Source organism: Ambystoma mexicanum, chromosome 1q (assembly GCF_040938575.1).
Source record: "Ambystoma mexicanum isolate Mex_15411 chromosome 1q, UKY_AmexF1_1, whole genome shotgun sequence".
NCBI classification, from domain to species: Eukaryota; Metazoa; Chordata; class Amphibia; order Caudata; family Ambystomatidae; genus Ambystoma; species Ambystoma mexicanum.
The window spans coordinates 54935760-54960805 of NC_090922.1; the positions used below are offsets into that span (position 1 = coordinate 54935760).

At 46.7% G+C, this 25046-nt stretch overlaps 1 long non-coding RNA gene across 2 annotated transcripts in view; it reads left to right on the forward strand.

Moving 5' to 3' along the window:
• The window catches only part of LOC138524447 (uncharacterized), a 118373-nt gene that overhangs the window by 60414 nt on the left and 32913 nt on the right, over positions 1-25046 (forward strand). The window lies entirely within an intron of this gene.

Sequence of the window (25046 nt, forward strand, 5' to 3'; positions counted from 1 at the left end):
GCGTTTGACTGTCAGAAAGTTGAAATTAGATGAGCGTAGTGCTCTAGCGGGGGAGTATTTAGGGAGGAAAAGTTGGAGATAGCGTGGTGCCAGGCCCCAGAAGGCCTTGTGGATGAGGCAGAGTGTCTTTCATTTGATCCTTGCAGCGACCAGGAGCAAGTGGAGAGATTTTAGGGCTGGAGAGATACGGTCCCTGGTCCTGAGGCCAAGGATAAGTCTTGCAGCCTTATTCTGGGTTAGCTGAAGGGGGCGCAGGGAGTAAAGTAGGAGATTGACAAAGAAGCGGTTGCAGTAATCCAGCCTGGAGAGGACCAGAGCTCTAGGGACATTGAGCTTCTGGGGCATGGTGAGAAAAGGAAGAATGCCTCTAAGGAGGTGAAGCTGGAAGTGGGACTTGGTATGGTCCATGATGTGAGGGATGAAGGAGAGAGCGAAGCTGAAAATTACCCCAAGGTTTTTGGCCTCACAAGATGGTGGGGTAGAGAGCCCAAAGAGGGTTGCCAGAGGGTAGGAGGAAAGGAGGGCACAGGTGTCTCGATGAGGAGGATCTCCGTCTTACTGGCATTGAGACAGGGATCATTTGCTGCACACCTTAGACAGACTGTTGGGGATGCAAGCGGTGGAAGAGGGGAAAGACGAGGGAAATTTGAAGGAAGGCTGTGTGTCATCAGCTTAGCACTGAGAGAAAAGATTTTTGGCCCAGGATCACACACTTAGTGGTAGGTAAACCATGATTTGAGCTTATAGTATATCTTTCGAGGAACACTTTCGGTGGGGTTATCCTGTTGCTGGACCTCAGCGCCCTTGGTTATATTGCTGGTATGACTTTTCAGGGTCGCATGGAAAAGTAACAACGGAGTCCTTGGTTCCTCTCCTCCGTTTTGAAAAATTAAACTCTTTAGGGTGTTACATTGGCTTATTCCCAAGCACCCACAAATAACTGAAAAGGATGACAAATGATTCCCTTTACAGTGTTCAGAAACTCCACATCTTGTGGTTTATTATGAGATATTCTGGTGCCCTTTGTGATAACACGTGTTTTGATGACTAAATCATCTTTTTCAAATCAGCGCTATTAGTATTACATACAAATTTGTATAATTTGGTAACTTACACATGTTAAGCACATATCATGATATTCCCATATTAACAACATATGAGAGTCATCGATTTATCAAGTAAGAACATTCAAGTCAATGAATTTTTTAAATCAAAAATACACAAATTAAGTAAGATAAAATAAAATTTCAATCAATAAGTGTGCTAAAAGAAATGTTACTACTTACTTTACAGAACAATGTATTTGTATTTAATGGAAATTTCTTTAGACAAACCCGAGGGGTAGCGATGGGGATTAAGTATGCCCCGGTGCTTGCCAACCTAAAAATGGCTTTGTATGAAGACAAACACATTTACACAGATGAATCTTATGAATCCAATGTGATATTATGGACACATTACATAGATGATGTTTTATTGATTTGGAGAGGGGAAGAGAAGAACTAGAGAATTTCAGGAAAAGAGCTAATGCCAATGAGATGGGGATTGAATTTACTGGCATTGCAAGTCGAAAAGAAATTGATTTCTTAGATTTGAACATTTATATTTCAGACAACTCAGTTAAAACAAAAACCTTTAGGAAGAGCACAGAGGCCAACTCAATCCTATATGCTACAAGCTGCCATCATAACGCAGTAATCAGAAACATACCAAAGGGAGAATTCATCAGATCATGATGTATATTTGATTTAAGGAGTTTGCATTCGAATTCCTGCAGATATGGCACAGTGAGATACACCTCTGGAGAGCCACAATTGCAGACCACTGGTCTAGGTGGTAGAAATGTGATAATGTTTTCCTCATAATATTAATCTATGTAAAGAGAGGACTTGAGAAGTACAAAAGTCACGATAAACCAACTTGACAAATAAACATTTATAGAAATATGTTAAGCAAATAGAGTATGTGTGTGGGTTTCCTTTCTTAATCTAGGTTTGAAGACTACAAATAAGAGTGATTGTATTTGTAATTTTAATTGTTTATTTGCCTAGCGCTTTTACACAAGTGAAGTGCTTCAAAGCGCTTCAAGGCAGAAAGGGAACAAGGGGATATCAACATCATTCTTATGCCTTGAAGATTCTGAATGATCTAACATCAATAACTAGCATGGTGGGGGATGGGTACATAACAAGACAAAAAGGTTGGTCGACCTATGGGAGGGGAGCCAGCAGGGAACGGGGATAGAGGAGGACATGACAGACAAACATGTTAAGCCAAGTGCAGCAAGGTTGTGTAAGTGCGCAGACAGAAGTGCAAGGGGGAGGGGGGACAAGTGCACCCAGTCCAGTAAGGGCCAGGGTTCAGTGCAGGGTGGGTGCCACTCTCATGGACCATATTCTGAGTGCAAGTGCAAGGCAGAGTGCGGCCCAGAGGCAAGTGCAGGACTGGCGGGGGGAGCCTGGGCCCTGTGCAGGTTAGGGGTGAGAACAAAGGAGGGAAGCAGTAGAGAGGAGGAAGGAGGTTAGCCAGGGAGAGGGAGAGAGAGGAAGAAAAGAGGAAAGTCTTGAGGAGTTTCCAGAACTTAAGGTCAGGCTCAAGACAGAGAGGGGCAGGAAGGCTGTTTCAGAGAGAGGCACCTGCAGAGGATAAGGATCTACCCCCAAATCCTTGTTTGGAAAAACGGCTCATCCGTAGAGAGTTGGAGGAGGCTGAGCAGAAGGCTCTGGGAGGAGAGAATTTAGGTAGAGAGTGTTGTAGATAATAATGTGAGCCCAAAACATGTATGTTTTGAAATTCAGTTTAAAAACCCTCATTACAAGTTTGCTAGGTCGGTAAAATGGCTGTTAATTCCGTGGCCAGCAATTTCCCTCGACCAACAAACTACAGGGTTGCCAGTGGGTGTCCACTGGTTTTCCTCTAGCCAAAAGCTGGAGGTAAATCAGGCCCCCACTGTCCTTTCTTAGCTCTGCTGGTGATAGCTTTGCATAATAATCAGAGTTAATTCAAACAGGCCCAGGAAACCCCAACTACCTTTGATATGCATCTGTGTCAACCTGAAGCCTGCCCCTCCTCATAGTAATAAGGGCAGTGAACTGTCATGTCTGGGACAGCTGTTTACAGTAGTCATCCCTGCAGGGCAACCCCATTCAGAAGGTACGAGAATGTGGTTTGCAGAAGTCAGAAAGTCTAGTCTTGCAACAGTTTCAAGGGAGACCTGCCGCTTTGAGCAGGAACCACAGAGAGCTCAATTAACAGAGAGACCCCTTAATCCACAACAGACAGGAAGATGGGTGGGACTTAGTATTACATGTCTTCACCACTTTAACTTTTCTGTTGCAAAGCACTCTGGTTAGAACCTCATTCATACATGAGATTGTTGGTGGTGACCCAGGATTAGTTAATTAAGGTAGGCTTAGTGTACACCAATCACTGTGGCCCATTTGGACTTAAAAGAGGGTCAAGCCCCTCTTTTGGGCAAATCATCTGAAGAATTTGCAAGGAGTAGGAAGAATACCTCAGCATTCGACCCTGGCTGAAGGTACAGTCTGGCTTACATATTCCGCCAGTGAAGGAAGCCCAGGACCTCCAAGAGGGAAGCAAGACCCCCCATCCCTAAATATCTCCCAGGGAACAGAGGGAGATACTGAATCCAGAGGACCCTCAAGCAGCTCCAGAACCGGTACCCAGCCAGCACACAGCGTGCCGTCCTAGGCTCTGCATGCAAGCTTCCTGGGTGGGAAGTGCTAAAGTCTCTGAACCAAACGGAGGACAAGGCAGTTGCCTGTACACTCTCCTAAGCTTTGGGCCATCCACCGAAAAAGGCCGACACAAGCCCAGTGAAGTAACTAGGAGGGGTGCATCAACAAGCATCCACAGCATCTACCTTAAAGGACATTTTCGTGCCCATCGAGCTACAACCGACTGCACCTCTGGCTGTTGTTACGTGCACTCCCTAACACCGTCCGAGATGCCTCAACCAGTGCTTCAGACTCGCCAACCTGAGACAATGATTCCTGAGTCGCTGTGTAGGCCAGCCTGCAGCCGTCCATCCAGCCTCGCTCGCCGAACTGCCTGCCACTTTATACCCGCAGCTGTCTCCCGTCTTGAACTATGTTGCAGAAGCTGCAAAGTGCCCTGAAATGGACTCAATGCTGTCGAACACCAAGAACTTCTACAAGCACACGGTACATTGTGGTTCTGTCCCCCTGGTCCTTCTCCGAAGTCCCCTAGTGACATTTTACGACCCATTGCTCCCTTTGTGTTGAAGCCAAGTATCCTTGAACTATTGCGATTACTTTACAGACTACCCGCCTGTCAGTATTCAGAGTGCATCCCTTTTCCTTCTTTGAAACTGTCTGTACTCTGCATTCCTTTACACAGTGGGTTGTATTTTGTAGTGTTCTTTAACTATCTGTTGTGATAATAATAAAGTAGATTTTTTTATACAACATTGACTGCACAGTCCCTTTTACGATTGGGTAATAATTGTATTTTCTCTGTGTTGCAACCAACCAAAGCTGATTCATCACACCTATCTCGTTGCTGTCCAGCGGCCAGGGTTCATCCGCGCTGCTCCGCGTCGGATCTTTGTGATTAATGCACAGATTTACTTCAACAGCCGAAAATGTCAATTAAAAAAAATAATAATGTTTTGCCCCTTTTCACTGCATATGTATGCGACGGGAGACCCTCCCGCACTCTGCCCCACACCTTCCCACAGTTATTTACTGTACCCATCTGTGACGAATCAAACATTATTTACTGTACCCATCCCCCCACATGGGGGTGAAATGAGGATGTCAAAAATCGACATTTTTGGCTGTCGCAGTAAAATCGGTGTAGTAGTTGTATGATCCCCTCCCATTCCCAAGCAAAATATCTCTGCTGCGTTAGGCAGGTGGGGGTCTTCCATATCATTTGGCTTTTCCGCTTCATCTAGCCTGCACAAGACAACGACCCCCTCCTATCATACAGTACTCACGGATGGATAGTCTCTCCTTCTCTTTGGAGATGTGCGAGGGCAGTCGTGTAAAGGCACGCAGAGCTCAGCCAAAGCAATTCCGGCACGATAGCGCTGCTAATTGAGCATGGGCACGTGATCACAGCAGGGCATGGGTTTGAATCCTGCTAGGGGTCCAAGCATGTCTTTCCAAGCAAACCAGACAAAGCTTGACCTGCGTCTTAGCCAGGGACTCACTCGGTCCAGACTCGAGATGAGCTTAAGTCAGCCCTACAGCCCGTGCCAGTCTGCAACCAACCTGTGTGTGTTTGGTTATGGAAGAAAAGGGGAGAGGCAGTTCAGTGGTGAGGAGGGTCAGAGGGAGTGATAGGTGGAAGTAATGAAGTTGAAGAGGAGTGCTGGCTAGAAGATCCCTTTTCCTGTATGTATGGATTGCTCCGGATTGGTCCGTAGAGTTTGTGAGTGTATCCAGAAGGGACCCTCAGCTGGTGGTAAGATGATGTGTGGTGCATGTGTGGTGGGAGGGTGGAATTGGTGAAGGGGTTTGCAGAGTAAGCGCTGCACATCTCCACTAGGATTAGTGTGAGCAGATCTAGCAAGCATTAAGCTGCAAAGTGTGTGTTGAGCCGCGATCTACATGAAAACATTGCATCCATTATTGCGAATGCGATTACAACAAAATGTTTAACAACAAATTACAATGAAAATAAATGCGGGGGGAGACTCCCTGCAGCCCCTGTCAATCCCCCTCTTTTTTGATTACCCCAACCCAAACCCCCTTCTATATGTTCAATGATATTCGTTGTTTTGTATGCGTTGTAATTGCATTCACATTGATGGTCTGCAATACTGTTGTATGATACTGTTGAGCGTGTGCATTCAAGGTGGGAAGAAGAAAAGGTGAGTAGGTTATTTGGGTGTGGGATTCTGGGCTTCGAATTCTTATGAAGATAAGGAGTCCTGGCAAATTTTGATTTTATTCCTGTTCTGAAAATGGGTGGTTGGTAGTTTGGGAATCTTCTAGTTTTCCTTGGGCAGCCTATGTCAATGCTTGTAGTCTTGTCCCATGTCTGTGGTGGATGACACGTGGGCGAGATCGACATGTTTTGATGTGTCCACCAGCTGGGCCATTAGCATAATTGTTGCACTTGATGCGAGAACATGAAATCCAGTGTTCATTGTAGAGGGTGGCTGGATGGGACTATACCTATCACGGCAAGTCTTTGTAGCATGCAGTCTCAGGTGGTGGTTGTCCTTGACCGAACCAGCTGGACCTTTGATCAAGATGTGCTCTTGATATCCTGCCACCACTGCGGAGCGATTGGAAGTGAGACCAATCCAATCGTGCCACTTTTCAGAGAGCAAGTACCGGCAGGATTTCCTTCATTGCGTTCTGGTGAACAGCCAGGTTTTTAGTTGTGGCTAAAAAGAAGAACCCTCCTTGGTGTTTGCAGTGCAAGAGTGGGCCTGTTAATGAACACCATTGCTGGATCAACGTGTTCCGACAGGCTTGTATGTAATGCAATTCTCCATCATGGTTTCTGGGTTTCTGCCCTGATTTACAAAGAGGGCAATACACAGGGTTTTTAACTGGATTTGCATTTGATTGAGAACGAATGGACTGTCCGGAGTGCCGGGATGATGAGTTCCCTATCGATCCAGTCTGGGGAGGTGTCTTGCTGCTGCATTTTGTACTCCTTGTAAATGGTTCTGCAGGCATTCTGGGAGGTCTGAGTGAAGGTTATTGGCATAATGAGGATTTACGAAAATTAGGGCGATGACTTCCAAACTACTATGTAGAAACATCGGGTAGGACATGATAACATGAATGGAACTTAGACTGAAAGAAGCAGCTTCTGACTAATAGTGATCTGATGGTACAAGACGTATGCATGGGAACATTTTAGATTTGTAGCAGTTGTGGTTGACTGGGGTCACATTTTCATTTCTTCCATTCAAATAATATGTGTGAGGTGCATTCTTTGAAGCTGCAAATTCTGATTTCTGTTTTAGTTGGGTTAAGTTTCAATCAGCTGAAACTGGTTGAAACGTCATCCGTGTGTGTCTACTTGTTAGAGGGAATTGATGAAATCTTCTTGATGTTCAGTAATTGTAGCAAGTGAGACCTGAGAGTTCAGGATTTCTTATAGTGGGTTTATGTAGATGTTGAAGACTAGGGGTGACAGGCTGGACCTTTGAGGTAACCCCGCTGGTGACATTCAAGCAGGGTGATTTGAAAGCAGGAATGCACAGTCTCCATCCTGTGGCAAAGGAAAGACATTCCAATATCTGCAAGTCTTTGTAGGAGTAATGTGTGGCTGATGATTTGAAAAGCTGCAGAGATATCCAGGAAGATGAGTGCACTTTGGATCTAGATGAGTACGTTTGTGGATTCCGTTCCTGTCATTGGCCTTAATCTTTTGTGTAACCCATACATCATGCTGTTGTCTCGGAGTTACAGTCAGATACATTTCTCGAGGTGTTTGGGAGCATAGAGTGTTGTAGGGATAGAGTGCTAGCTGGCGTGGTTGTCAGGTTTCGCTATGCGCTTTTTTAAATCGAGGTGTTCTACATGCATATTGGAGGCTTTGTGACTGGTTCCTTCTAGGAAATGATTAGAAGTGGTAGGCAAGCCCTGGTTGCGGTTGACACGGCTTTGTGGCTGTTAGCTGGAAACAGTCCACCAGAAGATCCTGCTGGGCTGCTGGACTTGTCTCGGGTCATACATTCCCATGTGGAGATGGGCCCAAGTCTTCCAGAGTACCTGAGGGTGCTTTAGTATTAGAAAGAGAGAAGGATAAGGAAACAACTGCAGAGTGGGAGACAGTGGTTATGGGTGTTGTCTGCGAGGCCAGTGGACAAGGGGGTATCGAGGGCTAGTTAGGGCTGTGTCTAGAATGGTAACAAATGGGCAGTAAACAGGCATGGTACCTCTACCCTTTGTTTCGCTTGGCACTATAAAGAACTTTCACTTGCTAAGAAAAACTGAAGGCTGAAGGAACAACACAGTCACTTAAGAGATGGCCTCATGCTCTCTGATCCCTTGCATCCTCCCTCCACCTCTACTGCTTGCCCCTCCTCTCTCCTCGCCTCTCCCCTCCATCCACCTTTACTGCTTCCTCCTCCTCTCTCCTAGCCTCTCCTCTTATCACCCCTACGTCCTCCCTCCACCTTCCCTGCTTCCTCCTCCCCTCCCTTCCCCTCTCCTCCGCTCTCCCCTCCATCCATCTTTACTACTTCCTCCTCCTCTCTCCTAGCCTCTTCTCCTCTCTCCACTCCATCCACCTTTATTGCCTCCTCCTCATCTCTCCTAGCCTCTCCTCCTATCCCCCCGTCATGGTCCCTCCACCTTCCCTGCTTCCTACTCCTCTCCCAGCCTCTCCTCCCCTTGCCCCTCGATCCACCTTTACTGCTTCCTCATCTTTCTTAGCCTCTCCTTCTATCTCCCCTACATGCTCCCTCCACCTTCACTGCTTCCTCCTACTCTCCCAATCCACCTTTGCTGCTTCCTCCTCCTCTCTCCTAGCCTCTTCTCCCCTCTCTCCTCCCTCCACCTTCACTTGTTTGTTTGTTTGTTTATTTATTTATAATGCGCTCCAGACCCACAGGTTACCGGGCACAGCAGCAAGCATATGCGAGACTTACAATGTTACATGAATAAGTTTACAGTATGACAATATTACATGAATGTACAAATAGCAGTTACAAATTTACAAGAATGTACAATTGGCAATATACAGAGTTAACAGTTATATACATAAGGGTCACTAAAACATCTAGTACATTGGGTGGGCTGCACGTGTGAATGGTTCATAGCAGGTGTCTAGTCGTTGATAGCGTTAATGTATTTAATGAAGTTCCTTCTGAAGTGTGGGAAAGGTTGGTCTACTCTTAGGTTAGGTGGCAAAGCGTTCCACAAGTTGGCAGCTCTCACTGCTCCCTCTTTCTCTGCTCTCCTAGCCTCTCTTCTCCTCTCCCCTCCATCCTCCGTCCACCTTTGCTGCTTCCTGCTCCTCTCTCCTAGCCTCTCCTCCCATCTCCCCTCCACCCTTCCTCCACCTTCCCTGCTTCTCCCTCCTCTCTCCTCCCCTCTCCTCCCCTCTATCTTCCATCCACCTTTACTGCTTCCTCCTCCTCTCTCCTAGCCTCTCCTCCCATCTCCCCTACCTCCTCCCACACCTTCACTCTTTCCTCTTTCTCTGCTCTCCTAGCTTCTCTTTCCTTCCTCTCCTTCTGTGATGTGAATAGGATGGTAGGTGGCTAACAGCGTTAAACAAGCAACTAGCATAACATGACACGCCCAACTCATGTCAGAGTACATTAGCTCGCCACATTTTATAGCGCACAATCCCGATAAAGCATATATCAGTTTTCAGAACCTCACTCTATGTATCAGAAGTACAAAAATCTCTCTGTTAAACATATTAGTGTCCGAAGAAGCCTAGTCTTTTCCCGTTTTGCCCGCGTCCCCATCCCCTCAGAAAGGCCCCAATTTACGAGATGTGTGTGTTGCCGGGGCCCCAGCCACCTTTACTTTTTTGGATACATTACGCGCGTCGGAAGGAAAGCGGTTGTTTTCTTCATGTTATTCTATAACTACGCCCGGATTTCACTGACAGTTGGAAGTGAAATACGAGTAATATGTTTGTGTGTCTATTCTGTAGTGGCAACACGAGAAATAATGCATTTTTTTCTATAAAAAATGCCAATGATTTAGCAAGTAAACATCTAGGGGAAAAGCCGAATTTGGAAGTTATAATTTACTTTGAATCGTCCAATTCACATATTTTTAATTGGTCAAATCGAAAAAAAAACGATTTTGTGCATTATTGTTTGGTTAAGAACTACTCCTGTTTTGCGTCGAAATGAACCATCCCTGTCTTCCGCGCGCTCTCGTACTTGGCGCGCTTCTGGCACTTTCCCTGAGGGAGGGCGGGAGCGCGCGCCTGCCCGTGGCGTCTGCACTGCGCCATTTTACTTCAGCCCCAGAGCGTTCCCTGATAGAAGCGCGCGCGCCTTCGACGGGCCGCTGATATTCACGAGGCAAATAGATGACGTCTCTTCAGATGCTTTCTTATTCAACAAAACAATTCTTAGTAATACACTCATAAGAATAACATAATTAAAACGGACTTGAATTCAAATGCGACACTCGCAAAACGTATTCTATGATGAAAAGCAACGAAACTGGTTTGTAAATATCAGAGGAGAGCCCTTTTATCATTTGGTGTATGAAGGAATGGGAATATTGACAACATCGTGCAAATACATTACGTTTTTGTGCTATTTGTCCGTTTTATATTAGGTGTAGGCGTGTTAATGAGCCGGTTTTGCATATTCAGATAAGACGCCTTGCGTTTGTAACGGAATGTGGGTCTCCGTTGGGACACCTGTGACCCTTCTTAGATTATTGGAAACCCTATATTTTGCTGATTATTTAAGCGGGTCTTGGTTTAGGAATCGGGCCGTCAATGGACAAGAAAGCTGGCGGATCCCTGAGTCGGGCATTTCGCAAGTAGGGTCCTCGAATGCATGATGCGTGGGTGGAATGGGGTCCATAACCAGTTGGGCAGTTGGGAGTCCTTTTTGTTATGGTTTTCAACCCACCCACCCTCACGCAAACACTACACACACCCCTTGGTCAGTGGGCTGCATCTCACATGAATGGGCTGTTTGCTGAAGGATGCGCGGTACCCTGCAGTGCACCAACGAAGCGGTGGCGGGGGGAGGGGGGGGGGTGTTTGCGCAATTACTTTAAAATTACCTTCAGCGAATAAAAGAAATACCCCTTAGAGGAATAATGGAGTAATAACAGGGGTGAGGCTAGGTGGGGCCCTGGTTTCTGTAGCCCTGTGCGTGTCCCACCATCGCTAGAAAATCGAGGGGTGGGGTTCAAAGTAGGGGGTGATTTACCACCCCCAACCCCGCCCTTCACCCCCCAAAAAAATACACAGCGACATGAGGGGAGGGACTCTGAAGTTCGGGTCGAGATGTCCCAGCTGTATCGCCAGTTAGTGAGAGGGGTGCATAGGGTGTCGGGGGGGGGGGCGTGGGGGCAGGGAGTACGGGGGGTTGGGGGTTAGCTTCTTGCATTAAAAAAATGTCTTTTGCGGCTGAACTAGGATTGGGGGTCGAGCCGTGTCCGCAGGTCCCTCTTCCCACCACCCCACCCCAAGGGCGGGTAGAAAGGGGGAGGAAGGTCCGCGGCTACTGGCCCGATACATACATTAAATATCTGTGCCGAAATAGGCCAAAGGGGAGGGAGCTGTGCTAAGGAGGGGGACGTCGGTGTCTTTAGGTCCTTCTGCATAATAGAACCCCCACAGCCCCCCGTAGCCATTCATACGAATTTGGCCCGGGGGTACAGGCGAAGGAGGTGTGTGTCGTACTTTATATTAAATACCCTCCTCCGCGACACAATAAGTGCTGAACGGCGCGTGTCTCTGGCCCGAGCGTCTCTCTATACCCACAATCAGTGAAAAGGGTGGGGGTAGGCGACCCGGGGTGACCAGGGACCCCCGGAAACACCTTGGCATCTCCATGATGCGGGGTGGGCTGTCATGCGGCGGCGTGAACTCAGGCCTGGCTGCCGAGTTCTTATTGTTGGCACAGGGCAGTGACCGACCTTGGTGACCCCCCCCCCCTTCTGTCACCACAGACCCAGATGGACCCTCTCATTGAAGGGACCAGACCTTAGGCATCCAGCCATTATTGTCACCCCCGCCAGAGGTCACGGCCACGGGCACACCCCTCAGGACCTCGCCGGCCACCATCAGGTCTTTGATGGAGTGGACAATTACCCGAGGCAGGCTGGACACTGTCTGGGATGCGACGGAGGGCCTTCTGGCAGAGCACAGGCCGTCCAGCGGGCCCAGCAGGGGCGACGGGGCGTCTCCGCCCTCCACACGTACCACTCGGCCCCCACCCCACCCCCCCATACGATGAACTTGAAGCCTTTCATATTGATAGGAATAAGCAACGCGTGTAACCACCAACTAGTCGCCCCCACGCCGCCCCCCCCCCCCCCAGCCAGGGTGTGGTGTTATTGGGCGCATGAGCTTCTTTGGTAGCGGTGGAGGGGCGGCGGCCTTCCTGGCAATTCTTATTTATGCAGCTTTCGGATTTTTAATAATACTCATTCCCAGAAGATCCCCTCGCGAAGGCTCCTGTTTCCCAACAATACGCAACACAAAACTCTGAGCGGGGTGAACCCGATCTCCCGGCCCTGGAGCTGCCCGCGCAGCAGCCCTGTCAGAGCACCCCCGTCCCCCCAGCGCACCCCCCGGGTGGGGCGCGACCCGCCACACACAAGCACGCTGCTCGGGACGCCGAATATCCCCACCCCTTCAGCGGCGCTTCCTTATATGTATCAACTTCCCATCTACTTTATCCCTCCAATACAACCCCACACTCCATACCAAGGTAATAGACAACAGTTGTCGCTTTTAGGGGGCAATTACAGATATAAAAAGCCCCCCTCTATTAGCACACGATAATATTTGAAATTAATAATAATGCGGAACTTGACCCACAGAATCCCCCTATTAATATATGTTCCCGTCAAAGGCGAAATCATTAAAATATTGATATACCCATTTCCTGGGATATTTTTAGTATATTGCACGCGCGATGCGAGCGCTGTCTGAACAAACAGATTCAGGCAAAAGTCGAACGCCCCCACACGCGCCTCTTCATTTGCCTTCAAGACAAACGCGGTATTTCGGGTTTAAAATGAACAATTTCTTCAAGAAGGAAGGAATCGCGCCTATTCCAGCCTTGATTTTTGTGGGCACGGAAATCGACGCATGTTAGCCGTTTAGCATTTTTACAGCAGTGCACCAATTTGAGCATTTAATCATTTTCATTGCAGCGCACCTAGCCCAGTCATATATATTTGACAGCAGACGCCGCCACTCACTCCACTCTAAAAGCCGTTTTACTGAAGCAGGGTACCCACATTATAGTCCTTCGTATATTTTTAAAGCAGCAGCCTATTCCTTAAACACTGTTTACAGTAGTGTAACTAATATAGCGCTTAAACAGTTGCACGGAAATGCACCGATTCTACATATTAAACGCTTTTACAGCATTGCACTAATTCTAGATTGTTAATAATTTATCACGACCCCCAAATCCGAGCACTTAAATGTTTCCAGCAGCCAACATAATACTTACGTTTATCTTTTCTTTTAATAGCGGTTTAGGCACCCTAGTTTAATTGTTTGGAAAGCAGAGCACCCATCTAGGTCCTGATTTACAAATCCGTCGTTTTACTCAGTAAAAATGTCTTGGACAGTCCACGCATTCAAAAACATTTTTTTTTACAGCAGTGCACCCTCCCCGACCTTACAAGGGGTGTTTATTTGCTGTTTCACACCCATTCTAGTAATTACACATTTTACACCAGCGAACGCTGTCAGCTCCCTGCATGCAGGTACCGTAGCGCACCCGCCCACTCTTGACCTTAAACAGCGCCAATAGCAGTGCGTCCATTTTGATCTTTCAACATATTGACGGCAGTCCACACATTCTTTTGCCTTAAATCGTTTTCACACCCGTGCGCCCATATTTGTACATTAACATTATGTTTTCAAACAAGTAGACGTGTTCTGTTTTAGACACACCTTATTTGGAATACGACAACCGTCTTTGAACAGTGTACCCGTTCTAGTCAGTGTAGATTTTAACACTTCATTGTTTGTTGCATTTAAATAATTTTACACCTGTACTGGATTTGAGTGCACCCATTTAAGGTATACGGCGGTATACCCATTTACGCCCTTTACATTGTCTTCCTTACGTGCGCCATTCTAGAATGTAAAGACTTCTGCAGAAGTTAACCCTTCCTTGTACTGATTACACGTCATTTCTACTTAAGGGCGCACATTCTAATGCTTAGACAATTTTATCGAAGCACCTCCATGGTAGTGATTAGCATTTCTAAAGAACTTCTCCCTTCCGAGTGCTTACACGTTTTTAACAGAAACGCGCCGTTCTAGTGCTTATCCCCTCCTGCAGAAGTGTAGCACTTCTGGAGCATAAACAGTCCTGAGGAAGTGCGCTCATTCTAGTGCTTAATATTTTTTTTAGACGCCTCCCCAATACATTTCTACAGATGTTCTCCTTTTCTAGTGCTCACTATTGTTTTCAGAAGTGCACCAATCTAGTACAGAAGTGTTCCTTTTGTAATGCTTAAACATTTCTAAAGAAGTTCTCCCTTTTGTATCGGTTTATCGAGAGGCCACCTCAACACGGGAGTTCCTTGCCGCCCCACTCTAGATGTCACAGAATAAACGGTTTAATGTCAGTTCTTTATTCAGCTCTATTTCTGATGCATATCAATACCCCTTGGATCCAACCCCCTAAGCTACCAATGAGCCAGGAACCAGGCCGGTGCACAGGAAAAATATTTGTATTTATTTGGATGACAGGTATTAGAAAATTGCACTTAAACGTCACACAACACTTTATCCATGACACAGCACACTAAACTGCTCTCTACATAATAACTCACACAATTTGGTTGGGAAAACTCAAATCACAATATTTCACTTCATACAAATTTCAAAATAAATTATCATCAACACTTGTCCCTGGATAAAATCGCTTTACATTTGCAATGCTGTACAATTTTGGTTTTCCTGCGCGCTTAAACGGCTAGCAGTAAATAAACACAGGGGACTTAGTAGTGGGGTTTTGAGACCCCCCAACTTTATGGTCTATGTTGGGGAAGCCAGTCATACAAATTGGGATGATTTAAGAATTGGATTTCACACACCCTCCACTTAAAGGCCGGTGTTGGGGAAGCTGAATGGTCAAAATTGGGATGATTTGAGAATTTTGGATTTCAGACCCCCTCCACTTAAAGCCCTGTGTTGGGGAGCTGAACAAAAAGATTGCCCAAATAAATTACAGACTAGTTTTCAGCACACACTGGTAATGAGCTTTGTTTAATTTGAGTTTAAATAAAAATCACCCAGTGGTGTTCCACCAAGGATAATTATACTTTTTTATTTTTTAGTTAAATATGCTAAGGATCTACACAGTCCCCCCCACCCCACCCCTCTACTGCTCCCGCCTCCAATAAAGGGCAATGATTTAAGGGCAACAGATTCCCCCACCTTTTGGTTGCAAAGGGTTCAATTCTACTTACATAGAAAACCTCTCTTTTTACATTTCCGGAAAACCAGCTTCATGTCTAGACCCTCTATAAGAACAGGACAGGGATCTGCTCACTCCACTCTCAAGGATGGTCTCCAGCTCTCCACCAGAGGACCCTGTCAGCTTTTAGGCCTTCCCAACAAAAGACGGCTCCACCCAGATGCAATCTCAGACAAATCTCCTTCTGGTGTTTCCTTGTGGCTGTCGGATGATACATTTCCACAGCTTTGTCCCTTCCTCATAGTGTATTCACTTTATGTACCAGTGATGACACCATCAAGTTTACAACATCTTTCTCTCTCCTCCCAATTATAGACTCTCTCTATGGATTAGTTCATGTCATGTGCCGCCATTGGAAGTGCTGGCAGCGGTCGAAGTTTCATTAAACTGTCCACCGGCTTCATTCGCACTGCGCGGTCTAGTCCTCTTCCAACATGGCCGCCACCATTATTTAGGTAGGGACAAACACTCCTTGTGTTGTATCCGTACTTTGGTGATTTGCCTTGCTATACTTCTCTCGCTGGAGTACCAGTCCGCTTTGCTTTGTGAGATCCCCTCTTCCTCAGTCCTTTCTTTTCTAGCCGCGTCCTGTTTGGCTCCTCACTCTCTTTCTTTGTTGTGGTACTGTGCCGGTCATTTTTTACCTTTCTGTGTCAGGGTCCTGCCTGATCAGCTTTCCTCAGCTATTTCCTTGCCTGGGATACACAGTGGCTGTCATTCCTTTCCCACTTCTTTAAATGTCTGTCCTTCCCATTCCTTCAGCTTTCAAGCAAACGTCATTATCCTGCCATTTGTTTATCCACTTGTGACCTGGAGTCTTGATTGGGAGACTGACCAGCAGACTGATCCAGTCTGCCGACTTCCTCTCCCTGAAGCACTGCATCCCAGGAACTTCAGGGTGTTTCCTGGGCATTCTATTCCGAAAAAGCTTACCGGGACATTCTATTCAGAAGAAGCTTACCCATGTTTGGATTAATGAGTCACCCTTGTCATTAGAGAACTCAGACTCAAACCTCAGAAGGTACAGAGTACCTGCCATGCAATTTTCCTTGCAAGACAGTGCTTTCTACTGGGATTTGTACCACGAAGCATTCAGAGTTTTTTGTGCCAACAAAGGCTTTTCCCCTGAACTAGAGGAGCCTGCTCCTTGGGGTTCCCCGGGGCTTGGTACACGTACAGGTCAAGGTAGCCTCTGACAGAGCTCACCCCTATCTTCATCAAAAGAAGGAGAAGAAGCCGAAGGAGGCAAGGAAACCACACTGAAAGAAGGAATCGGAAGCCCAGGACAGCTCTGTGGAAGATCCAGGTGAGGAGGAAGCACGGGAGGGATCTCCAGGGCATGACAGTCAAACGCCAAATAGTGCCAATGGCTTCCTTGGAACAGTACCAAGAATTAGTCAATGCAATCCAGGGACTTACAGTAGAGGTCCAGACTCTCTGCTCGGAGAACGTTGCTCTCCGCCAGCAGGTGGCAGCAAGGGACCACAACAGAGTTGACCTACGTCCTCTACCATTACCCTTTGGTAAATACGATGGTAACCCCAAGCAGCTTAAGGAATTTTTGGATGCCTGCTTAGTGTACTGCACTTTTCGCCCACAAACTCATGAAACTGACTGATACAAGATGGGGTTCCTGATTGCAAACCTGGTTGAAAACGCATTAGCCTGGGCAACACCTCTCGTCACCAACGCAGATCCTTCACTGAATGATTTTGCACAGTTCATCCAACACTTTAAGGCTGGATTTGACTAACCTGAAGTCTGGTATTCGTCTTACGAGGCAATGCCGGATGCCAGACAAAGTTCGCAAGATGTACAGTCTTATGTCTCACTATTCCAGAAGCTCTCTGTCAACGCCGGTTGGCCACATTCGACCGAGCAGAACTTGTTCCGGAGAGGCCTACACAAAGAGATAAAAGATGAGCTTGCCCGGATCGAAAGACCAGCAACCTTCCAGGAACTGGTGACACTAGCACTGCAGATCGAATTGCGTCTCACTGAAAGACGTCAGGAGAAGAGAAGGAGTCGCAGTTACCCCCCCCTTAGCCTGCTGTACCTTCGGTTCCAAGGGAGAAGGTACCATCTGACGAACCTATGCAAATCGCACGGCCGAAGGTCCTCTAACCCCTGAGGAGTGAAAGAAACGTTGTGAGATGGGGCTGTGCATGTATTGCAGCTTGTCCAAACACATACTGCGTAACTGCCTTCATTGCCTCCTAGACATCAGGGAAACACACCACCCTGTTCCTACACAGGGGAGCTAATGGGGAGAGCCGCCCAAATCCCTGCAACAACACCCGACCAATAGAAGAGTCTGAAGGCAGTCGTCTCATGGTCTTCCGGATTTCCTTCTCGATCCCTCCCACTCCTCCCCTGCAAGTTTTAGCAATGCAGGACTGTGGAGCTGCAGGCAACTTCATAGATGTTTCCTGGGCTTAAGAGAATATCATTATATTACAGAAGAAGAAGACTCCCATTCCAGTTGAGGGGGTGGATGGTTCTCCTCTATCCTCCGGTCCCATTGTGATGGAAACCTGACCTGCGTTGATGTCTATGGTGGAACATAGAGAGACCTTAGTATTCAATGTCATCATAGCGGCTCACTTCCCCGTAATCCTAGGGATACCTTGGCTACACCACCACAATCCGCAGATAGATTGGAAGGCCAATATCCTGCGGTTTGAATCCCCGCATTGTATTCACAGATGTCTGGCAGGTGCCACTACCGAGGCTCAGTGTGACAAGCCTATGTTCCTACCTCAGTCTACAGTGTCCTCAGTCCCAGTGCAGTATCAGGCCTTCTCTGAAATCTTTGAGGATAAAGTACCCAGAGTCCTGCCACCTCATTGAACTGAGGATTGCGGAATAGACCTAAAGACAGATGCCCCAGTGCCTTTCGGGAGGATGTTCCCTCTTTCCTTCCAGAGAAAAATGGCCTCATTCGGGAATCTAAGTTGTCTGGGGTGCATCTATCATCTTCATTCCCAAGAAGGATTCATCAGAGCTATGTACTTGCATAGACTATCGGGGATTTAACCAGATCCTCACCCGGGACAGGTACCCAATGCCCCTCATATGCGACATCCTAGAGGTTGTCCAGGGATCCAGAGTCTTTACCAAACTAGACCTAAGAGGAGCCTACCACTTGCTGAGAATCAGACAGGGAGATGAGTGGAAGACTGCTTTCCAGGCTCCGCTGGGACTGTTCGAATACCAGGTCATGCCTTTCGGGCTTGTGAATGCCCCAGCGGTGTTCATAAGATTTATAGACAAGATTTTCTCAGACCCCCTGTATATTTCGGTCATCATATATCTAGATGACATTCTGCTGTTCTCACACTACTTGGCTGAACACCGCAAACATGTTAAGGAGGTACTCCGCCGTCTCCAGAACAATCACTTGTTTGCTAAGTTCAAAAAATGCTTATTTGAGTCTTCATCCATCTCCTACTTGGGATTTGTGCTATCACCCGAAGGGGTGATGATGGACCAGAAAAGGTGAAGGCGATTCTCCGCTTGTCAGAACCCATGACATTGAAGGAGGTGCAAAGGTTCCTGGGCCTGGCTAATTTTTACCGGCGATTAATTCCACATTTTTCTGACATCTTTCCACCTATATCTTCTTTGCTCAAAAAGGGAGGTGCAGTTTGTATTTGGTTCCGAAGCTCAGATAGCGTTCAAGAAACTCAAGACTTTGTTTACTACCGCTCCGATTCTAGTTCAACTGGACCAATCTTTGCCATTCATTGTTGAGGCAGATGCCTTAGGTGGGGCATTAGGAGCAGTTCTCTTGCAAAAGAGCCCAGATGAACTTGAGCACCCAGTTGCTTATTTATCCAGAACTCTTACACCCAGTGAAAGGAACTATTCCATGCTGGAAAGGGAATTACTGGCCATCAGACAGGCCTGCGAGAAGTGGAGCCACCTTCTTGAGGGAGCGGTTCATCAGTTTGTTGTAAAGACCGACCACAGCAACTTAAAGGTACTTCAGCAAATGGAGTGTAGTAACTCGAGACATGCCCGATGGGCAAGCTACTTCTCCCAATTTGATTTCATAATCACCTATATACCTGGATCCGTGAATGCAGTGGCTGGTGCATTATCAAGCAGTATGGTTGAAGACACAGGAGGGTTTTAAAGTAACGTGAAATTGTTACCAAACAAGAGATTCCTGGCCATAGTCAATCCCTTCCTCCAGGAGGTACAAACAGAAACCAAGACCCACATGGCTACCAATCTCCCGAGACAGGACTTGGCCCAACAAGGGGATTACCTCTTCCGCAAGCAGGCCCTCTTTTTACCCTCGAAGGCTCTGCAATCACAGGCTCTGAAATGGTGTCATGATCTCCCTATGGCAGGTCATAAAGGGCAAAATGCTACCTTGGATCTTGTATCTCACAACTTTTGGCGGCCACCTATCCTACAGGACGTTAAGGCCTATGTATCATCTTGCCCTAACTGTGCAGCATACAAAGTTTCCAGACAAAAGCCTATCAGACTTTTGCAGCAGGAAAATCTTGCATCGAGACTCTGGGAGTATGCCTCTACTGACTTTGTAGTAGATCTTCCACCTTCCCGGAATAATACCACCATCATGGTTACTGTGGACACCTCCAGTAAATTGGCACATTTTTCAGTCCTTCCAGGGGTTCCCTTGCTCCTGAGACATCAACAGTGTTCCTAAGAGATATTGTACAGTTGCATGGTCTGCCACAAACCCTGGTGTCGGACCGGGGGTCCCAGTTCACCTCCAAGTTCTGGGCCTCCTTATGCAAAGAACTGGGGATTCACAGAGCAATGTCATCGGGGTATCATCCACAGTCCAATGGCAAAACTGAGAGGCTTAACGCTAACCTCAAACAATATCTGAGATGCTTTTGCAATCTAGAACAGAACAATTGGGCACACTACATACCGTTGGCTGAGTTTGCATACAATAACACCCTTCATACAGCTATCAAGATGAGTCCCTTCTGGTGCACGTATGGCTACCATCTGCAGCACTTACCTTGGAAAGACTTTACAGCCTCATAATCTCCTGCGGTAGACAGCCGCTTGACTTGTCTCAAACAGGTGCACAAGGAAGCCCTATAGTCATTAGAAGACAGCCGCAAGTGACACTAGAGGGTCTCTGACCTCAAGAGAAGACCGAATCCAGAATGGAAACCTGGAACACTGGTTTGGCTTTCGACTAAGTACTTACCCGTCTGGGAAGTTTTCTCCCCGCTACATAGGTCCCTCTGGATCTTGGCTAGGATCAACCCAGTAACTTTCAAACTGCGACTGCCACACAGTCTACGAAGAGTGCACTCTGTCTTTCATTCCTCCCTCCTGAAGGAGCACGTGGAAGACCCCTTCAAACAGAGATACCACAGACACAAGATCTCCGCACCACCTGAACCTGAAGAATATGAGGTATCCTGTTTGGATGACTCCAGATATTGGAGAGGAGCCCTACAGTATCTGGTGCACTGGAAGGGATATTTGTATGCTGGGAGAACTTGGGAACCCAGCAGCCACATCCATGCCCCCAGGCTGGTTCGACAGTTTCACATGCTGTACCCGGGGAAACCTGGGGAAGGCATGTTAAGGAGGGGGCATACCACCCTTGGAAGTGCTGGCAGTGGTGGAAGTTTCATTAAACTGTCCACCGGCTTCATCCGCACTATGCGGTCTAGTCCTCTCCCAACATTGCTGCTGCCATTATTTAGGTAGGCGGGACAAACGCTCCTTGCGTTGTATCTGTACTTTGGTGATTTGCCTTGCTATACTCCTCTCTCTGGTGGACCAGCCTGCTTTGTGAGATTCCCCTCTTGCTCTGGCCCCCCGCCTGCACTTCTATGGTCTGTTTCTGCCTTCTTCCTTTCACTACTCTAACTTTCCTCCCTCGTCTGTACCTACACGGTTTTCGCTCGGTTCCTTCGGTGCTCGTTATAACAATCTTTCATCTGCCACCTATGTGTTGGCTGCTTCTGACTTTTCTATGATCTGTATGGGGCCCCTTCCTTAAGTGCTCAGTCCTTTTTTTTGTAGCCACGTCCTGTTCGGCTCCTTACTCTTTCTTTGTTGTGGTAGTGTGCCAGTCATTTCTTACCTTTCTGTGTTGGCGTCCTACCCGATCAGCTTTCCTCAGCTGTTTCCTCGCCTGGGATACTCAGTGGCTGTCATTCCTTTCCCAATTCTTTTAGTATCTGTCCTTCCTGTTCCTTCAGCTTTCAAGCTAACGTCATTATCCTGCCATTTGTCTCTCCACTTGTGACCGGGTGTCTTGATTGGGAGACTGACCAGCCGACATATCCGGTCTGCCGACTTCCTCTCGCTGAAGCACTGCATCCCAGGAACTTCATGGTGTTTCTGGGTCATTCTATTCAGAAGAAGCTTACCCAGATATTCTATTCAGAAGAAGCATACCCATGTTTGGATTAGAGAGTCACCCTTGTCATTAGAGAACTCAGATTCAAACCTCCGAAGGTACAGAGTACCTGCCACGCAACTGTGCTTCTACTCGGATTTGTACAACGAAGCATCCAGGGTTATTTGCGCCAACAAAGGCTTTTTCCCTGAACTAGAGGGGCTTGCTTCACGGGGTACCCTGGGGCTTGGTGCACGTACAGATCAATGTGGCCTCCGAGGGAGCTCACCCCTATCTTCATCAAAAGAAGGAGAAGAAGCCCAAGGAGACAAGGAAACCACGCCGAAAGAAGGAATCATAAACTCAGGACAGCTCTGTGGAAGATCCAGGTGAGGAGGAAGCATGGGAGGGATCCCCAGGGCGTGACAGTTTAAGAGTCTGGAAAAGAGATATGGCAACTTCCCTTTGAAATCCCCTTTTGTTTCTATGGCAGAAATCTAACTATGTGTCAAAAACATTGTGATTTACTAGTAACTGCCATGATATATATACATTTTCGACTACAGCTAATCATGGGTTTTTTTTTACAAAACAACAGTATATTCTGCACCATGTTGCATGGCCGTTTGGCAATTTTCTGCCATTGTAACAAAAAGCATAATTGTTAGGAACATGCAATTTATTCTCCACATTCCTAATTTTACTCTCCACCAGTTTGCCAACTCTTAAATCCAAGACATGTTCATAGCAGCCAGGAACACCTTTTAGCTCACCATTACAATTTTCCTTAGTCCCAAGTAGATTAATTTTATTTCAACAAAATCACCAGAAATAAGCTTTCAGAAACACCAAGTCTAGGGAAATCTGTTTTCAACACCTCTTAGCAGCCACACTTTATTGCAGTTGTAAACAGCTGGGATGCCAGCCAGGCTTTCAGTGGGGAGTCCTTTGTAAAGTTTGCCCCACAGCAAGCAAACGGGAGGCCTACAGGAAATTTTTCATGGAAACAAAGTGGGCTTTTCTTTTCAAATGTGTTCTGGTATTTTCCATGTGAAACACAATATACATTACTTTTTGTCAGTACACACCATGTCTTTTCCCTGACATCTTTATTTTGGCTGGGGAACATTTTTCTCTTGTCTTTCTTTAAACTGCAAACACCCATGCAAAGTCATTTTGGTGTCAGTGTTTAAATATCCTGTTTTTCATGTGAAAGGGACCTTTGAATTTCTTCTGCCACTTATGAATTAAAATGCTGCTTTTCCTTTTATAATGACAAGTAGGCCTTTTTCACATGGCCCTTCCTTGTTTTACTTGCAGAAACCACACAGCCTGCCTTAATAGGTCCATTTTCTGTGTGAAGGTTGTTCTTATTTTCTTTGATGAAAGCTGGCAGGCCTTGCTTTCTGTGGCCCTTCAATTTTGTTTATTTGGGGCCTTTGATTAATCCTCACATTCCCCCCCCTGGGTCTTCAATGGTTCTTTCGTGGGGAAGAGCAGGGCAGAGTGGGGTTTTCAAGAACCCTAATTGTTTCCCCTTTTTCCTTATGTTGGAGCCCTTCTGGTTCAATTTCCTTAAATAGGGAGTTGGTACCACAGCCTCCCATTTCAACTTTGGGTTGGTCAGTGTAGCACAGCACCCCCTTTCTTCCTTCATTGGGGAGTGGGCACCACAGCCTTCCTTTCCATCTTTGGGTTGGGAGGTGTAGCATGGCACCCCCTTTCTTTCTTCATTAGGGAGTGGGCATGCCAGCCTCCCCTTCCATCTTTGGGTTTGGGGGTGTAGCACAGCACCCCCTTTCTTCTTTCATTAGGGAGTGGGCACTCCAGCTGCCCTTTCCATCTTTGGGTTGGGGTTCCAGGGCCCCTGGCAATATCACCGGATTCCCTTCCCACCTCCAGGCTGGAAGTGAATGGAGTTAATTATCTAAGAAATAGAAAAAAAAGAGGTAGACTACGTTTTACACATCATATTTTCCCAGAAGATGGACATTGTATTTGAGAGAAACATATTACCTAGAAATAGACATGGCATTTCAACACATCCATTCAAAAGAGGACAACATTATATAAAACTACAAAAAAGTGATAGCTGCAGACTCTCAAAGTGGATAAAAAGAACAAGTTATCATGTCATGTTCTTTCTAGAGAGGGGCGGCTGCTTCCTTTTTTGTATTACATCAAACTAGACACAACATTTGAGAACATCAAATTGAGAGGAAATGTCTGCTCCTTGGCCTGATTCCTTGCACAAGCAAACCTTGTCTCCTACTTCATACTCTTTATTGGTGGTCTTTAGGTCATAAGAGGACTTCATTCCTTCAGCCAATTTTTCTAAATTGTGCTTAGCAGAAGCAAAAGCGTGCTGGTGGTGCTTCCTTACATTTTCAATGTACTCACGAGTAGTGGACGCATTTATCAGGGTCTGCTCCTGAGTTCTCTAGAGCAGATTCTGAGGTAACACCATTTTCTGTCCGGTCATGAGCTCAAATGGAGACATCTTTGTTGCAGAAGATGGTTTAGACCTAATAGCCATCAGGACAAGTGGTAACTGCATGTCCCAATTGCGTCCAGAGTCTGCAACAAACTTCTTTGAGATAATTACAATTGTCTTGTTGTATCTCTCTACCCCCCCGCCCACTAGAGGCCACCCGGTAGGCAATGTGGCTTTTTATTTTGTCTCCTAGAATCTCCCACATCTTCGCCATCACCTCACTAGTAAAATGACTTTGTCTATCCAACTCAGTCCTTTGTCGGAGGCCAAAACGAGAGAAGATGTGGTTGATCATTAATGCAGAATCTGTGTCCACCTTACAATTCAGGGCTGGAAGACATTCTACCCACTTTGTGAGCAAGCATGTCACAGTCCACATGTACTTGTTTTCTCTAGAGGCGCGCATCACTGGCTCAATGAAATTGACTTGCAAATCTGACCAAGGCAGTTTCATTCCCCTTTTTGTAGGGGAGTCTGTGTGTGAGTGAACTGAATTGAAATTGAGTAACACAAGACACACCTTTAGGTAAGTGTCATGGTCATGGCACATGTGTGGCTAGTAGGCAACCTCAAACACGTTTTCTAATGTCGTATGAAACCCTCTATGACCGGCAATGGCTGCATCATGTGCGTGGTTCAATAGCAGGCTTCAAAATTAGGTAGGTATCACCCACTGGTCAGGGCTCTCCTCACTAACAAACCGTCTTGGATCCGGAACATCTTAGAAAACGTCATCAACACCCAGAGATCCTCTATACTGGGAATAATCTGACTTTGTTAAAGGAAAACGCATGGGGTCTTCAATGTGTTGATAGAATTTACCAATAATCGGGTCCCTTTCCTGTGCAGTGATCAAATCAGCATCTAGGGTATTTTTACTCCACTGGGCAGTCGAGAGTTCACTATTCGGACATGTCTGTGACCTGGCGACAGCAGCAACTTGGATTTCCCCCAGCAGGGATTCAGTTTCTATGAAATCCCCCTGTAGAGCTTTGGTTTTCGCCAGCTGGTCAGCGAGGTCATTCCGAGTCTTATCTGGGAGGTCACCAGATTGTGAATTGACTGGATTAGTTTAGCAT